This window comes from Triticum aestivum, chromosome 7B (genome assembly GCF_018294505.1).
Source record: "Triticum aestivum cultivar Chinese Spring chromosome 7B, IWGSC CS RefSeq v2.1, whole genome shotgun sequence".
NCBI classification, from domain to species: Eukaryota; Viridiplantae; Streptophyta; class Magnoliopsida; order Poales; family Poaceae; genus Triticum; species Triticum aestivum.
The window spans coordinates 219564219-219583533 of NC_057813.1; positions in this window are offsets into that span (position 1 = coordinate 219564219).

Sequence of the window (19315 nt, forward strand, 5' to 3'; positions counted from 1 at the left end):
CGGATTGTTGAACGACTCCCTCGTTGCTCTAGGAATTCTTTGTTTGCAAACAAGAAGACATACACAAACAGTTAGGTCAACACAATGAATCATGTGAAACAACATGGAAAGAAAAAAGAACGAAGCACTTGGGCGACCAATGCTTACCAAGAAGGTGGAGATGTCAGTTTTTGTAAGGACTTTGGTATACGAAGTGCGAACTGCAGCCCAGTCTATTGCCGGTGCAACTGCTAGTTCGGTTGCTGCTGCACGAGCCGGAGTAGATGCAAGTGCAAGTGTTGGTGCAGGTGCCTAAGCCGTTGCTGGTGCCCGTGCCAGTGCGACTGGTAGTGCCGCTGCTACTGCCGGAGATGGTCCTCCTTGTAGAGCTGGTGCCGGTGTCGGAGCAGGTGCCGGTGTAGATGCCCGACCCTCTGGTAGATCAGCCTGACTCGCTGACACGGTCGGTGCCCAATCCTCAGCTAAATCAGACTGAGCTGTTGCTGCTGTCAGTGCTAGAGCAACTGCCGATGCTCGATCCGTTGCTGAAGGTGTTACCGATGTGCGAGACAGCAGCGATCGTGTCTGGTCTGCTATGATCAGCTTTCTAACTTGACTAGGCTCCATGACCGTGATCCAGTTTTTTTCTTCATTTCTTTTAAACACGAGAAGGACTAATTGTGGCGTTTCTGTTAAACCAAACTGCAGTTCATCATAGGGATTCAGCTTGTACTCAGACAACAGACTGATCCAATTTTTCCCAGTAATATAAGTGATGGACAGTGCCTTCGTTACTGACACAACATAAGAAGTAAAACCTGCAAAAATAGCCATTGTAGAGCAAACGAAATGGTTTATTCTGTGATGAATGTCAAATGGCAAAACCTGCATCGTAAAATTGCAGGAAAAGAAAGAAAACATGACATTAAATAAATAATATTAGACATTAAATCAATAAGATTTACTTGATGTGACATGAGTGAATCCTTACCAGGAAATCACTATGTTGAAGTACTAAACAGAAGATTGATCGTCCAACTACGGGTGGCATGCAGGGCCCCCACCTACTCCCATAAGCAGGACAGTCCAAAGGTCGTGACAAATTGTATGGACCGAACATCCATGGGACTAGAAATCCTGTGGGTGCAATAACCCCTGCAATGCATACAAATATTGGAGTATAACCATAATTGATAAACCATCCTCACAAAAAGATGATCTGGATACTTCAAAATATACAAACTGAATTGAGTGGACCAACATTAACATAGACTGTTCTCAGGACTCACCACACACCAAAAGCGGCAGTACTAAACAATACAGGATTCACAAACACAAATCAAGTACTGAACAGTAGTACTTACTACAGACAAGCAAAGTTGCACTAATTAAACTCTGCAGACTATTTCTTGCCACCGACCTACGGGATGAACCCAGCATAACTGACTAGGCCATGGACTTCGTGAGAGATGCCTACCTGCACCATCACCATCTCGTTAACCTTGGAGAACCTAACAGAGTAGTCTTTCCACTCATAAACATGATGATGAAGACAGGCCGCTTCAGATTTGTCGGGAAGCTTTACAAGAACCACACCCTTCGTAATCGAAGGCATAACTAGGAAATTGTTGTGGTCAAGTACAGCCACGAGAACACGCCTGACAACAATGCTACATGAAAACACTAGTTCAGGACACATGGCGACAAGGACACAACAGCTGGATAGTTTAGAAGTAGAACTCATCCTCAGGTCTTCCAGTTCACACGGCATGACTTTGAGAACTTCATCTCCACCGCAGACCTGGTTCTAATTCAAACAGAAACGATATTTTATTACTAACTCGGTTCAGAAATATAAGATGATTTTCGATATTATACTCCATATATGACTACACATACGCACATAAATGAGTAAACAAAGACACTAGAACATGTCTTCAAAGGCATGAGAGCAGAGGGATTACTTGCAATATCCATAACACAAGTTACTGAGGCAAATATACCCTCTTCAAAGGTAGCATTGATGTTCATAAAGTACTCCCTCCATCCCAAAATTCTTGTCTTAGATTTGTCTAGAAACGGATGTATCAAGTCACATTTTAGTATTAGATACATCCGTATCTAGACAAATCTAAGACAAGAATTTTGGGACGGAGGGAGTAGTTGAAAGTAATCTATAAGAAATCAGTGTCAACCTCTCGCATGTTTTGGTCAAAAGAGGAATTTAGAATCGTCATTTGGCACAAAAAAACACATGCAAGATCACCCAGAAAGTTGTACTACTAGTACTAGTACTGCGTGTTAGATGAAAAAACACGATCAAGATGGAGAAAAAGATCGTCAAGAAGAGATATTACCTGGACTTGCTTAATGAGGGATCTCAGATTGGGGGTCTTGGACAGGGCGATGGCTTTGAGCTTGTCTGCGGTAGTCTCGGCGGGGTGCCTGCGCTTCTTCGTACCATGAGCCTCGACGGTTTTGGCAGAGCCATAGAAATCACGTCGGACGGTGCTCCAGCGTCCATCCAAGAGAGGAAGCGGAGAGAGAAGAGTGAAATGAGGAACAAGATGAGGGAGAAGCGAAGCGAGTGGGGGTTTTCTTCAAGAGAGGAAGCTGAGAGAGAAGAGTGAAATGATTGCTGCTTCGTCTGTCCAACTTAATGTTGGAAAGGAGGGGGTTTTGTGAATTGACGGATCATTGGGCATTACTGCGGCGCTTCGATCGGGGTAGTCTACCGTCACTCTACTACGAAGTAATTTGGTGCATGGCTGGTGGACCCCGATGCTGGCTGTCCCACACGTCGGCAAAAGTGAGTAATTTAGTGCATGGCTGAAGGAGGATCCGCATGGTAGATCGTGTCCACTGTTTTTCTGAATAAAAAAATGATTACAACAAGCATTTCCACTCTTACGATGGAGGAGTGCGAAACACAGCAACCACTTGAACATACACAGTGCTCCTACTACTAGGCATGTGCAGTGGTTCATACGTCAGTACTACATAATCTTGTTGCTAGTGTAGTAAGATATGGCGATAACAAATGATGTTGTGCGCATGTTAACTATATGAATAGTAATGTAGTAACATAATACCGCTTTTTCGACTGTCAGGTCGAGAATGAACTGTGAGATCAATGTTAACAGAACTAGGTCTACAGCGCACAAAGAGTATGGTGCTACAGTACTCCATGAAACATGAACCATATGAAGCATGAATCAGTGTTAGGCAGGGTGTATGAAGGGTGCACGGGATGGGAGCAAAAGTTCCCCTCTCGACCCACTTTTGGGTGTTTGGTAGAGTACATGAAGGGTGCATGAGTCCACACTAGTAGGTTATCACAAATACACGATGAGGGAACAACTATATTGAGATGAGAATGCAACCAAACACACACACATGCTTTGTGCTACAGTGACTGATCTGCATTGTCCGAGTTTGATCTAACGGTCATGTTGTGCCGATACATGGACATGCCCATGCAGAGGGTGCCTAAACACCACCGAAGTCCCTCTGCTTCTCGAGGCGCACGACATTGGTGATGCAGGGTGCAACTGCCCGCAGAGCCCGCTCCCAGTCGACGGGAACTGGCTCGTCAAAGACGGCGTCCAATGGCACGAATGGATTCCGGTGACAGAGCCCTGAAAGGATTCACCCGGCAATGGTGATGGCAGCCCGCAACCCCTCCTTGTCCAGCTCCGCCCCCACCATCGCGCGGAGACGGCTCAGCTCCTCGGAGATAAAGGTGAAGAAGGAGACCAGGTCAGGAAGCCACAACTCATTGAAGTCGATGGGGTGGTCGAACGGGTTTAGCTCGACGGCCGACATGGTCGCGCTGGCATGATGGTAGGCATTGCGCGGCCGCTACACATGCGTGGCAACTTGGTCCACCAAGTGGCTGAGGCGATCCTGGACCTCATCACGATCGGCCCGCTCGCGCTCCAGCCGGCTCCCCTGACGGCCTATCGTATCTCCCGCTTTCTGCAGCAATGCCGCCGATGCCTCGAGCATCTTTGTGGTGGATGCCTATCGATTTTGAAGCTCTATGAACTCCCGCACATAACGGAGGAGCATGGCAGTCCTCTCCTCCTTGAGCTGATGGAGCTCCACGTCCTTGGCCCTGAGCTCCACATGCTTGGCCTGGAGCTCCTGTGTCAGGCGCCTCACATCGGACTCCGTGATCTGCTGCGCCGCCATGGCACCAGGTAGAAGCAATGGGGAGAGGAAGCAAAGGGGGCGAAACGGCTGAAAGGCAATGCAATCTATGGGAAGGCAGAGGAAGCTAGCCGAGGAGCGGGGAATCTTTTTGTTTTCACCATGGGAAAACACCAGTTGACGACTTCTCACATCACGGAGTAGTGGGTTTTATAGGCGGAGTCATCGTGACTAATTGCTTCCGCGCCTGCTCCCCTCAATCAAAAAATTAAAAATCCTGCCGCGCCTGCTCCCGTCAATCAAAAAATTAAAAAACCTGCCACACCCACACACCAAAGCAACGCCGTAGTGGATATTTAAATTTACCTGCCGACAAGGAGATAAAAAAAGGGGTAAAAAACAAATGTGGCAGCGGCCTAGCTAATCGGTCGAACTAGCCCAACTAGCTAGCCACCGTGCTTCACTGATGTACTCGGCGGGAAAGGTGGTCTTTCGTGATTTGATGACTCGTTTACTTGCTTCAGTGCTACGGCCGAGGACGACCCAGAAAACGCGCGGTAGGGCGTCCCACGTCAGGAAGAATATATGCATGCACCACCCGGGAGGACCCCAAAACTGCGCGGTAGGGTGTGCCACGTCTCGGCATGGAGGAAAAATGTGCGTGTAAAAATATACTGTATCAGACGTAGTACCTATGGTTCGACCTCGGGACCTAGCCAGTAGGTCGAAAACACCCCACTAGCCACACAACTTCATCATGCTAACGTGGCACGAAGGATAGGTGTGGTTAGCTCCACCTCGACCAGCCACAACGTCCCTTGTTCTAGGCGATTCTTCTATTTTCCAAGCTTTTTTTAGTTATAATAACACCATGGCAAGCTAGCGCCGCTCTTCGTGTGTGCCCCTGCAAAGGTTAGATGATGGAGAGGAGAGAGAGATCGCAGACCTGGGACCCACCAGTAAGTGAGTCAACGGTCATGCACGTGTTGACGAGGCACTCCCTCTACTCTACTCAATGTAATACTATATAAAATCAAGTGATGGGATAAAGCCAACAACCATTGTTGTTTCAGGCTACCGACTTACGCTTTGTAGTCCAGGTTTCCAGTTCGAATCTCGTCTTTCAGATTTGTTAGTTTTAGGTCCAAATTTGATTAATGACAAGTGGGACCCCCGTGTGTTGTTCCGATATTTCAGTGTAGGATGGTTTTTTTGAACAAACACTTTGTGCGGTTAGACAAGTAATGGCATGAGTTACACGTATTTTGCAAGTTTACGAACAAAAATGACAGTGGCATAGAATATCACATCCACCCCGCAGCTTAGATGCTATGGTGATACGAGTTTTTACATCGTTGGAAGTGAGATCCAATGGCTTGGGAGTAGTCTTTGTAATTATGCACAATTTCCAAACTCTCCAAAGGTTTTTTTGCAAATAAAACATTCAGGCCTTGTGTGTGCCGCTGCATCTTGGATCCAACGGCTCCCCCTTGCTCATATTAGGTGCTCCCCGTAGCTTAATTACCCGCTATGGTGATACGAGCATCTAGGTCGTATGATCAGTGATCAGATGGCACATGCGTAGTACTTATACTTTCTGCGCAATTCTAAAACTCTCTCAGTCGTATATTGCAAAAAACATTCAAACCTCCTACTATGGGCCATTACATCTCCATGAACTCGTATCACCATAGAATCTACGATGCGGGAGCACCCATATTCTCCCGTGTGAGAAAACATAAGGTGCTCTCGCAGCTTGGATGCTACGGTGATACGAGCTTAGAGGTCGTTTGATCTGAGATCCAATGGCATCTGAGCAGTCTTTGTGCTTGTAAGCAGTGGCCAAACTCTTTGGGGCTTTTCTGCAAAAAACCATTTGAACCACTGAGGAGTTGTTGGGTCACAAATTTAACGGCTCCGAAGAGCTTGTATCACCAAAGCATCTAAGGCGTGGTAGCACATGATATTCTTACATACAAGAGAATATGCTGTTCTCCTTCATCTTAGATGCTACGGTGATACGAGCTTCGAGGTCGTTGGATATGGGATCCAAGGGCATCTGAGTAGTTTTTGTACAAATTGTGTGCAATTCTCAAACCCATCAAGGTTTCCTGTAAAAATATTAAGACATCATGTGAGCTGCTATATCTCAGATCTACAAGCTCCAAGCAACTCGTATCGGCATATAGCATCTAAGGTATGGGGGCACATGATATTCTCCCGAGGAGGAGGGGTGGGGGTGCACAACCAATCGGTGTTTGGGAGGGTGGGGACAAATATAATGTAAACAACCCCAAACAAAGCTTCACAATTTTATCTAAGGTCGAGGGGTTAACCCCAGACAATCTACATAGCTACGCCTAAACACAACATTTGCATGTACTGTAGTACTAGACTTAATATTCATGTTTCAGTTTCCTGTTCATTTTAGATATTTAATTTAGGACCATGCATGTCTTACATTTTACTGCCTTTGTTCCTAAATAATAGTCTTTTTAGAGATTTCAAATGGACTAGCACATACGGATGTATATAGACATATTTTAGAGTGTAGATTCACTCATTTTGCTCCGTATGTAGTCACTTGTTGAAATCTCTAAAAGACTAATATTTAGGAACATAAGGAGTATTTTTGAAATCGTGTCATACATGCATGGTTTGGAAAAATAGATGCACTATACTTATTGGATTGTTGTTGTGTTCGTGTGTGTGTGTGTGTGTGTTTGTGTGTGTGTGCGCGTGCGCGCGTGTGTGTGGTCATATGCTTGATACATACAAAGTTTTCTCACCACCATATTGTTTATCTTTTAAATTTGAATTTTCAATGAAAAACTTACTTGGGATACCATGAAATGTGAAATCCACGTTGAGATCACTATTTCATAAACTCACTCTAATTCAAGAACTCGTCATAAATCAATTACCACGTTGAGATTAGTATTTGCAAGGAAAATACGGGCATTGTAATACACATAGATTCTTTTGGAAATTAAAAGATTCATTTCGTATTCTCGAATGGTAGGACCCAACGGCGTACCAGCCAGACCTTGGCTCGTGTTGATCCTAAAAAAACCGGGCTCGTGTCCTTCTGGTGGTGTGTGTGGTACGCACATTAGGCAACCCCAACCAGTCGAGCGTCCGTGTTTTGAGTCAAAATATCTGGCGGCCAGAATTCCAGTCCTAGGAAATTCCCCTCATGTCCCCGGTCCATAATGACTACCTATGAACAATGGAGGGATGCTTTAGTAACTAGACAACATTACCTACCGTGCCAAGCACGGTTCAATTCCCTCAGTCGCCGCTCCCCAAGGTCACCCATCAACTGCATTGCCTAGTACTACTACTACTACTACAACAAGATGAGCACAGAATTGAGCCCGTTTGTTCGTGCCTAGTACTTGAGTTAATATATCAGGCAATGCACTAGTACGGAGGGATTATCCTTTTACTCTGCATATATAACTTGTCTAAAGTCTAACTAAGCAAAATGCTTGACCAAATCCTTTCTTAAGAAATACAACAGGACAGATGTATGGCTTGAAAATTTATTGCATGATGCAGGTTATGATATTGTTTCGAATCCTGGATTTTAAATTTCAGAAAATACAAAAGTGACCAGAAATTCATGAAACTGAGCATGGTCATGTGATATGGCACAAGTATTCCTTCGTAAATTTTTTCTTCAATTTGAGACAAGCTGCTTATGACAAGCTGCACAAATGAAGAGCCAAGGTATTTTGAAACAAAGACATGTCATGTTAAGGCGAAAGCTTTCACTACTGAAACCGTGGGCATTTACGTGCCGCCACGAGTCCCGCTTCTCATCGGTAGGTGCCGTCCGAGCAAGCGTGTGAGTCGATGGGAGGCATGCGAGCAGACCGCTACGCCGGCTGACAGGGAGGCGAGCGAGCAGACCACTGTGCAGGCTCACCGGGAGGTGAGCCCTTTGACCAGGCTCCGCCGCCCACCTTCATCCCAACTGCTCCCACTTTTAATGTCGCTGTCGCCACAGTATAAAATCAACCCCGCACTACCCGGTATCGCTACAATCTTCTCTCTTCCTCTCCGATTCTCCTGTCGTCTACCTCCAACCAGCCTGACCTAAACATACGCCATGCCGCAACACGATGGTCTGCCCTTGGTCTTCCAGTTTCCTAAGGAAGACACCCAGCCGGAGTCTCAAGAACATAAGGCGCTTTGGGACAAGCTTCAACTGGCCTTGCGGGAAGACGCTGCACCTGTCCCCTCTCCCGTTCTGGCTGCCGTCGCCCCGACTGCGCCAGCGCCCATCCCCGTGGCATTGATGGGCTGGGAGCCACACATTGTCGCCGAGCTTGATGCCACGGGGTTCCACGAGGTCCCCGCCGACTTTCACGCGCTCGTGCACCTGCCAACGCATGCGCCTGCGCGTGCACTGACGTGCACGCCCGTGCCGGTGCCCATGCACCTGCCACCACATGCGCCTGCGCATGCACTGACTTGTGCGCCCATGCTGGTGCCCCTGCACACGAATGTCTCCGCCGCGCCGTTGCCAGCGCCTTTCCCCGGTAGGTGCTAGTGCCCCCCTCAGCGGCATGGATGGCCGCCATCGACCGCTTCCTTGCACCAATGCCAGTCGCCTCCTGCCAGTTGACTTGCTCCGAAGTCCAGAACATTGTGGCCTTCCTTGAAGCTAGGCCAACGTCCAGGAGTACACCAACAATGACGCAAGTCTCCGTCGTCGCCGTCGGTCAGTGGCCCGATGACACATAGAGCACGACAGAGGAGCCGCTTCCCACCGCAAGACGCCCCCGCCGCCGCCGCATAATCTAAATTTGCCACGAAAAACGTTCGGATTGCCATGCTTAAAATCCGAATGTTTATCATTTCCGTTTATTTTAGATCGATCGTCGTATGAATGTAAAGTCGGGGTCAGGCTGAATGAAATCTATGGTTTGATCGATTGAATGTTCTGCTAGAGCCGTATCAAATTAAATATAAAATGTCATCAAGCCACATGTATTCCTTGTCATCCAACGGCCTAGACTGCTTCAATGTCAAGCGCTCAACACGTTCAGCGTGCAGTTAATTTCATGCCAAAAATAGTGCTAATCACATAATAACACGCAAATAATATTTTACTTAATATCCGCATGCACTTAATATACTTCCAAATTAACGTGCATTGCACGTACACATTGACTAGTGCTATTAGTATGTGAAACTGGTGCCATAACTTGTGAACGCCAGATATGGTCAACGGCAACATCGCCCGCGAGTTCTTCGTGTTTGCCCATGCATCTAAACGCAGAAGGGAGGAGAGAGAGAGCACACATGGAACCCACCAGCAAGTGAAGGCAAATAGTACGTGCTAATGAGCCGGTCCCACTAATGTAATAAAAAAATTACATGTTATCCATTAAATAGGCTGTGGTAATATAAAAACATTATATGAACAAAGGGGGGTACAACAAACATTGTTGTTCTACGTATGTTGCCTATTGACGTGCGGCTTGAAGGCCCTGGTCGCATGGTCGATCCTCGTCCTTTATATTTTAATTTGTATATGGGTCCAAATTTGTTTCATGATAGGTGGGTCCCTCGGTGTGTAGTTTGTAGCACTTTAATTTGTGGGTCGATTGTTCCATTCCAAGTGGACTATCGGTATGTAGTTTTGTAGCTTATTTATAATAATTAAAGAGAACAACAGAGTATTTTGCAATAATACCATGGTGCGACGTTGAAGGCGAGAAAGGACGTGCGAGAGAGCGATGACCGAGCCAAAGGGAAATCAATTGGGGGAGGTGCGGGGCTTGCAACGGTGTTTGGAGTAGTTGTGGGCCGAATGCTATGAAAATATAATCTAAACCCACCGGAATAAATGCCTACACAAATTAATCCAAGGTTAGAGTCCCCCTCGCAATGTAAATAGCTCCGGCTTTGTGAGGGATGGAGAGGTAGCTTCAATGTGTGGAAGATATGGCGTGAGAAAGCGAGGTCAATCGAGAGACATATAGATAGAGACAAAATGAGCGTGGTCCGGCATTCATTGAACAGATATATATGCTTTGGAGAGTTGTCCGATTGAGCTTTTGGCAAGGGTGAGGGCTGTAAGATAGAGCTTGAGAGATGATCCAGTCACAGACATGTAGATATATTTTGTGCGTGGGAGGAAGCAAGGTCAATCGACTACATATATAAAGGGAGAGAGATTGAGCGAGTGTGGGTAGTCGTGCGATCGAAAGAGTGAGACGGGTTGGAGAGAGTGACCTAGATAGACAATGTGCGTGAGAGAGTATACAATGTGAATATGTCGAATTGGGCTCAAGCATGTTGATACATCTTTTTTGTCCGAGAAAGAGCAAGGTCAATCGAGACATACAAAGAGAGGGAGAGAGAGAGAGAGAGAGATAGAGAGAGAGAGAGGGATTGAGCGAGCGTGGCCCACCACGAGGTCGAAAGAGTGCGGGCGGCTTGGATGGACTGACCTAGATAGACAATCTGCGTGAGAGAGTATAGAGTGTGTTGATCGAGGCCCGAATAGGGAGATATATCATTTGTGTGTGAAAGAAAACGAGGTTAATCGAGACTCAAATAAAGAGAGCGAGATTGAGCGAGTGTGGCCCGCCGTGCGGAAGAAAGAGTGAGACAGACTCGAGGGAGTGACCTAGATAGACAACGTGCGTGCGTGCGCATGAGAGGTTGGGGGCCAGATATGCAATGCATGTATCTAGCGCGAGAGGGTGGGAGGGAGAGAGAGAAAAAGAGAGGGAGAGAGGAGAGAGCTCGGCGTGGGGTGCAATGGCGGGTGTGTGAGGTAAATACATTTGGTAACAGAGTGGAAAAAAGGGGGTTGTGTAGTTGAGAGAGTTAGAGATCGAAACATGGAGAGAAATAATGAACGTGTGTTGGAAACCGATAGCTTCCTAAGGTGGTTAGGAGAGGAAGATTGACCGATACAGGAAGTATGTAGCATGTGTGCCAGGGGGGGGGGCTAAAATAACATATGAATGTAGATAGTACGAGACTTAATATCTATGTTTCAATTCGGTGTACATTGTAAGATTTGAACTGAGGACCATGCATACGGGTAATTATTTCGAATTTGTGCCATACTAGGTTTCGAAAAGTTGACATTGACTCGATTTGTTGTGCTATTTTGTAGGTCATATGTTAGAAACCATCCAGAAGTTTTCTCACTACCATGGTGTTCATCATATACATATGAATTTGTGTTAAAAAAGTAGCATGGATACAGTGAAATGCGAAATCCACGTTAGAATTGGAGATTGCTATGTGACACACACTCTAATTCAAATAACTAATTATGTGACACACACTCTAATCCATGTTAGCATGGATACCGTGGATACCATTTCGATTTTTTTTTCAAATAACTCCTCATTAATTAATTTATAGTATCTCGTTTTGAACGAATAATTATTTGCAAGGAAAACACGGGCATGGTAATACAGACAGAGTCATTTGCAAATGAAAGAAGACTCATTTGCATTCTCAAATTTATGCGCACCAGGAGGACCAGGGTCGTGTCATGGTGGACGCGCGTGTCGGATGGACGCTTAGCACCCATCCACCCACCCCCTCCCTCCCCCCTCCCCTCCAAAAAAAGGACGACGACAAAATAAGTTCGCGCTTCCATGTTTCGGATTGAAATATATGGCGGCCCCAATTCCAGCCCTGCAAAATCTCCCTTCTCCAGCGTCCCCTTCCGTGCCCAGATTGCTCAAATCCCTAATTCCCCACCAACCCAAGCAAAGTTTGAATCACCCCTCGTCTCGTCTCTTTCCCCACCTCTGTGCTGGACGACAACGACGAAGACAACGGTTGCGCTTCACCACCGCACCGGAGCTACCTCATCTATGCCCTCGTCCACCGCACCGGGTGGTCCACCGACAACGTCGGCCGCCGCACCCGACATGTCTCACAAACACTGACTTCCACCGCATCAGGTGCGCTTCACCGACACCGTCTCCCACCTCACCGGGGCTACTTCACCGAGCACATCATCGCACCTCCGCCCCTCGAGGCCGTTGGAGCTTCACCAACGGTCTCGTCCAACGCATCACACCGCTCCGCTGACACTCAAGATCTGCATCCGTGCACGGCCAGCCAACGCCAGCGCATCATCCTCAATGGCTCTGAAGTGACCCGCACTCTAGCTAGGCAAGCATGCCCAAACGCCAGCCCGATCTAGGTATCCACACATCACTTCCTTGTGCACTGTTTCGACGATGTTTGGATATCCTTTCACTGCTCTCTTAGCTTACACGCCTATGAAACTCTGACCCTAACTCTTATTTCTTCTGGAGATATCATCTGAAATAAGCAAAACCATTTTTAGCGAAGCATGACGGCGCTATGGGATCTGGTACACATCATGCACACCCGTATAACCTTGTAAGTATCTGTCCTTCAGTACAACAGCAAGGTCGATTCCTCTTATTTGATCAACCATTCCCCATGTCAAAAATGCATAGGGGGGTGCAAGGAGCACAAGGCCTGCACATCAAAGCAAGTGGTAACATGTACTTGTACATGGAACATCCCAAGCGCAAGCAGAGCTGCAGTGAGCCTGTACAACGAGCTAGCGTAAGTCCCTGCATTTCATTTAATTCGTACTGGCATGCGTGTATGATTTGTGTGCAGTGGCGGATCCACGAATTCAAGTTACAAGGGGCGAACATTTAACTTAAAAAATATGAAGGCACTTGCACTCCGGAAACCAACATAACTTGAGAAATGTAAAGCTACATGCACTTTGAAAACCAGCTAATGATCCAAAGTAGTTCAGATTATAAACACTAAATGATTCAAGCACCAAAAACACAAAATGCAACAGGGTGTACAAGGACTACAAACATGGTCTGTACCTGCTTGAATTATTTGTTCTTTGGCTGAAAATATCAAAGTGTAATTGCACCTATAACTAGTGCACAAACTGCATATCAATATATCTATCTTGCACAAGTATGCCAATAGTTTCAAACAATAGATTAGAAAAGTATTTATGCTACATTGTCATGATACAGGGACTTTCTGGTAGATGGCCTCGATGTTTCCTCAAGCCATGAAAATGCACTATAATTTGCTTGTCATCAATGCCTACAAATCTCTATGTCTCTCTCAACATAGTAGATCATCATTAGACACTAAATCCTTCAATGGGAGCTTGCAAAATGCTTCCATTAGATCCCTCATTAGACACTATATGTTAATCACCAGGAGCATGTAAAATGTTTGCATCAAATCCTTCATTAGCAGTCTGTTCATTAGACACTTCAGGCTCAAGAACAACATGAGCTTGTATGTTTGCACCGAAAACTTGATTAGATACATTAGATTCAGTCAGTTCAGTATTGATTGGGGGAGTTATAAAATAAGAAGAAATTGGTTTCATTTTCTCATAGATTCGTACATACAAGCAGTTTTACAACATCGTTAGGTTTAACTATTCGCCAGAAATTGAACAGTTGAATTAGATATAATCAAGGATGTGATGTACCTGCTCGTTGCGCATGCTACTCTTGCAAGCTGCGACTGTCCATTTGCACAAGCTCGATGCCATGCCTGTGCTGCCGCCACTGCCTCCCACGCAGGCTACACCCAGGGTTGGATCTTCATCTTCTTGTCCTTTCGTTTGCTTGATGCCCAACAACCGCCCTCCAACGAGGGCGTGAGGAAATGCTGTGTCGGCCTGTCCAATGGCGGCTAGGTTAGGAGCGAACCAAACTGGAGGCTGGAGCGAACGAATTGGGATTTTTCTTGCTGTCGATCGATATGGGAGGCGCTCGTTTGGGCCACGAGCCTGCTATAGGGTCTGCCTTGTGCTTATGTTATTGGCCCATCCAAATTGAATCATTTTTCTTCATTTTTTACATTGCTTGCTCGTGCGTTGGGACGAACAAAACTAGCCTGGGCCAACCTGGACGACTCAAACTAGGTGCACACTTCCCAACCACCCAAGGCGGCCGCCCATACCAGCCCCTATGGTGGAGTCGCCCCTTTTTGCGTGTATGATTGGGGTAGCGAAAAATATTCCAGTGGCGCTTTCGATTTACCCACAGAATGGTTGAATTACTTGTTTCTATGAACTGAGTTCACCAATAATGTGAAGGATGCTAGTCTTTTCATCCTATTGTAGATTGCTTAGATCTCGATATGCCAAATGTAATCGCATGAAATATACAGTAAAAGCCAGTGTGATGTGTGTGTGGCTACAACTAGCCTGACTACACGTCCTCATATAACATATCAAGGACGCACCATCTTACCAGATTAACCATTCAACTTACCAATGCAGTGTGGTAAGAAATAAGTATTGGGACTGCGTATGCAAGCAATTGATGCCATGGACTCCTTCGTAGAACCTTGTAAGCGAAAAATAAGTTGTAGTGTGCCTATACAAAGAGCTAGTGTAAGTTCAGTTACCTGCTTCTCAGAATTTTAGTTAGCCACTTATTGCAAAATTGTTCAATTACGTTGCTTGGCCTAATTTAGTTTGCTACTGATTACTTAAAGCCACAGCCTATTAATCCTATTATCTGCGCCTATCTATGTGTGTGATACTTATTGTTAAGAATTACCTGTTTGCATGAACTTAAATAGCTACTTGTTTCTTTAACTGCTTTGCTGATGCAACAACGGGTTACAATGATGTGAATAACTACTTTTCAACATCCAATTGAAATTCTTTAATTCCTTGTTTGTTTAACTGGTTTGCTGTTATACCTCCCAGTTGAGATGTTTTGCTAACTTCAACTTTTCTGAAGACAATCGGAACTTTAATGGCAAAATAGGTTAGCCCAAGATCAAGGAGCGAGGTGCCCATGGACGTTGTATCATCCCACAGCAGTGGCACCGGCCCAATCGTGCATTATGAATTGCCAACTACTGATGCTCTAGAGGCTAAACTAGTGGTAGAAAGAGATTCTGCTTCTGCACTTAGAGATGAAGTTGACATGTTGAGGAAGCAAGTAGCACAATCACAAGCAGTACTCAAGACAACCATTAAATATTTGGTGGATTACAAAACGAAGCAAGCTGAGACTGACCGCATTGTTAAGGTCCTGAAGGAAAAATGGAAATTAAATTCCCACTTGGTAAATCATAGGTGAATTGTTCTTTCCATCATTGAATAACCTTTGTGTTGTTTATTCATGTAATCAATCAAACCATTTGTTTTAGAGATCATGTAATAATTGTTTTTTGTTTTTTGGTTTGTAATTTTATTTGAGCACAAATCTGTATTAATTGATAAGACTCGGAGACATTTCACTTTGATTGATGTGCCAGACCTACAAATATGCCAATCGGGCTGAATGTGCATTCAACAATAATAGTAGTATAGATGGACCATAAGTGGCACGCATCGGAAAAGGCCAACATGCTGTAGTAGCTTGGCTAAAAAAAGGATGATGTTGTAGCAAAAAAAAGTACAACAGCCTGGCTTATGTATGTTAGTTGATATTATCGATCCATATACTCTATAAGTGTTTATATGTCTGTTAGTTTGGTACATTCTTGGTTGATTGACTCGGTATTTGAATCTTGATACATCGCTTGTGTACATATCTAAATGGAAGTACACATTATGCCGCATGTGACATTTGAGTTCGACATAAAGTGTTCCAAATATTTGAAATCACCTTAAACTGGATTCTAGCTTCGGAATTTGAGTATCGGCATTTGTAAACCATATTCATATATGATAATGGAATACATCTTTGTCGTGCTTTTGAAGATATATAAAAACGTATAGAATGATTTATAAAGATTCGTATAGGAATACAAAATGGATTCGAATTTAGTTGCCAGGGTAAACGTGGAAGCTTATTGTCCCAAAATTCAAAAGAGGCAAAAAAAAGTCCACTCCCACGTCGGCTGCCCGAAGCCAAGTGTTTGGGAGATGGAAATTACTATCTATCCATTACACGAACAATCCATCGGCCCGATTTCCACTGCTCTAAATAGGGGTAGGTTAGTAACTTCAATTAGACGTGACACGACCGCCTCTGAGACCATTCCAACACGGCGGGCGCCAAACATGGGCGGCAAAACACATTTGATTCAAGCTCGTCCGAAAGAGCTCTGTTTCTCCCCCCATTTCCCCATTGATACACGGTGGGCGGCAAAACAAACTCGACTCGTCCGAAATCGATGTAGGCAAATATTTTCAATAGGGGCAGGTTTGTAACTTCACTCAGACGTGACACAACCGCCCTACCTGTCAGCCCTGTTCATACACCATGGGCGCCAACCATGGGCGCCAACCACCCTCTCCTCGCCTGACATTGCTCTGGCCAAATATTGGCGAGATGCGAGATTACCGTCCTATCCCCAACCGACAAAACGTCCAAATTTTAAACGGGGGCTAAGTTCGTAACTTTCCCATATTTCGGACAGGCGCGTCCCAAAAACATGGTTCCCTGTACCTCTCCCTCCATTTTCCCATTCATACACCATCCGCGCTAGAACACCATCCCCACACCAGCCTCCTCCGTCCGCCACCCCATCCATCGCCGTCGTCGTCCACCCCATCCATCGCCGCCATCCTCCAGCCCATCCATCACCACCGTCCTCCACCATGCCGTACTGCCTACCAAGACCGTGTCGTCCACTGCTAGAGATGGACATTTCTCATTCACGGCGACGGACCAAGAGCCTTGCATCACGTCCTCTCGGTTCATCGGTGCCATCGTCGTCTTTGCTGGGGCCGCTCACACGACCTTCTCTTCCACTGCAATGGGACTTATCCCCCGATGCACCCGTCTAACTTCGCAGATCTGCTTCAACGCTACCAACAGCCATCACACCCCCGATGCCTACACGGCGCCGCAAGAGAGGTGGTACTTCATATCTCCTCAACTTTTTGATCTCAAACAGAAAATAGATCGTAACTTGGTTACTCTACTTTCTTTTCAGCTCTTGGAATTTAGTTCTTAGTTCAAAGCAAACAATGGTTGCTAAATATCATTTCTCCGGTTTGCAGCTTCAAATCTACCATGTCACAGTCATAATACGGTCTAATTGATCATGCTTAGGGTTTAATTGATCTTGTTGGTTCCGTGGTGGTTTCTTTAATAGAATCAGAGGGGAAACCCTCTTTTGCTAAAAAAATATGCTTAGAGTTTCCCCCTTTTATGATCACCATACGATCAGAATACGTGCTTCGTGTCATAATAACACTGCTCCACCCATCAAGCTAAACAAGCTTAGTTGTTCAAATACAAATCTGATATTATTAAAACAGAGTCATTTAATTGGTTAGCTAAATGTTCCTAAATTAGTTTCGAAAATGCATGTTCGCTGCTCGGGTGTGTATCTCTACAGGGTGCCCACGGTGGGTTGCGGCCCACCCTGGGATTTTGGGTCGTCCCAGGCCCCGATTCCCCTCTGTTCTGATGCACGCTTCCGATCTCTACTCGCCCCCAGCCGCCTGCCTCGCTGGCGACTTGCCGTCCCCGGACGGCATGACTCTCGGAGGAGATGCCGGACTAACAGGAGGTCAGGAGCCGCTCGCCCAATAGCGTCACCGCTCCCCGGGTGCGCCGCCGTGCCTACCCTCCCAGTATGTTCAGGGCTCAGGCATGCATCACCCACTAAGCCAACCCGATTTATCCTGAGATACGTCCTCAATACTCAGCAGGCACTCCTCATCACCCATTTTCTAATTGATTCATTACTCATTAGGCAGGACTGTCATTAGGGTTTGTTGTGTGCTGAGTGCTACCTACACTTAATGGTTCAGATGTATTTCAGTAATCTTTAGTACCTATAAAGTCCACAGGGTTTTCAAAATTCCGGCCCTAGGAATAGAAAATAGTCATTTTGGATTGTTGGTCATAGTGACATTGACCCAGATTACTACTGCAAGCCAGGTTTTTTGACAATTTTACTTGTCTTTCTTACTCATTCGATATAATATCCAATTATTCACGTCGATTATTTGCAAACAATAAGTGCTAGACAACTTGATTCAGATTTTGGATGGTCTCTTACTGCAGTTACAATTCTGCATACTTGTCCCAGTAAGCTCACAAGTAAATGATTGATTCACTACATCTATACTTGCCTTGTCATATTTGTTGTCAATATTCTTTTAGGGTGGACCACCCTGTTTCAAAATAGTGGAACCGTAGACATGAGTGAATAGTATTTCTCTGTGTGATCTCTTCCATCATGTGTGGTCAACGAACACTGCATTGTATAGAAAGAAAGTGTCATTTCCAGCTTTTACATAGGCTTTGATCTTTTACATGGAATACAATCTGCCTACTTACTTTGTGTCACACTACCAACACTCCACCCTTGAAGCTAAACATTATGCCACTCATAATTCCTTAGTTTATTTGTTCAAATACGAATTTCATATGATTCTAATGTTCCTACTTCAGTTTTGAAATGTGTGACTGCCTGTTATAGAGACATAAGGGGTTTGTATTTCTATGTGTGGTCTGGTCAGCACGGTTGGGGGTGGGGTTAACTTTGCATATGCAGGGGTTTATAGGGAGACACTCTTCGAGTTGAATCCGCAATGCATTCCATAGATAATCTGACTACTTTTTATGTTTTCATGAATCTCATATTCTGAACAACATCATAATGACTATGAGCTTGTGCGCATGAAAAGAATAAAGCAGAACAATGCCATGGCTGTCAAACTTGGCATTAAGGGACTGAAATCAAGTCTGGATGCAATGCAATGCAACACTCCCCATCTACAGATTCATGCTCAGAATATGATACTAATAGTGATTCTGAGCTAGAGGGAGACCTAAGTCAATGTAGCTCACTAGTGGAGGAGTCAGAGGAAGATGCCCTATCTTATTCACCCATCAAGGTGCTTGCTCTAACTTTCCAAGGTTATATTGGTCGCACATATCTTGCAACTGATGCTTTGCATTGCTTCTACTTCGTTGCACTGCCATTATCTTAGTTTACACATCGTGTATGTGAATACGCTCTGCCTATCCATTTTCAGTACATATTCCATCTGCCATCATACCATATTTATCCATTCAAATGTTGTTCTTGTGTATCAGACGTTCAAAAGGAACAGGGCGGTTGCTAATCGCGGAGGAGCACAAGCAAAGTATTTAGAAAAGGTAGTGGCACCTGATAAATCAAATAGCCCATTAGGTGTAGTTGCAATATCACCTGACCCACAAAACACCCCAACTCTAGC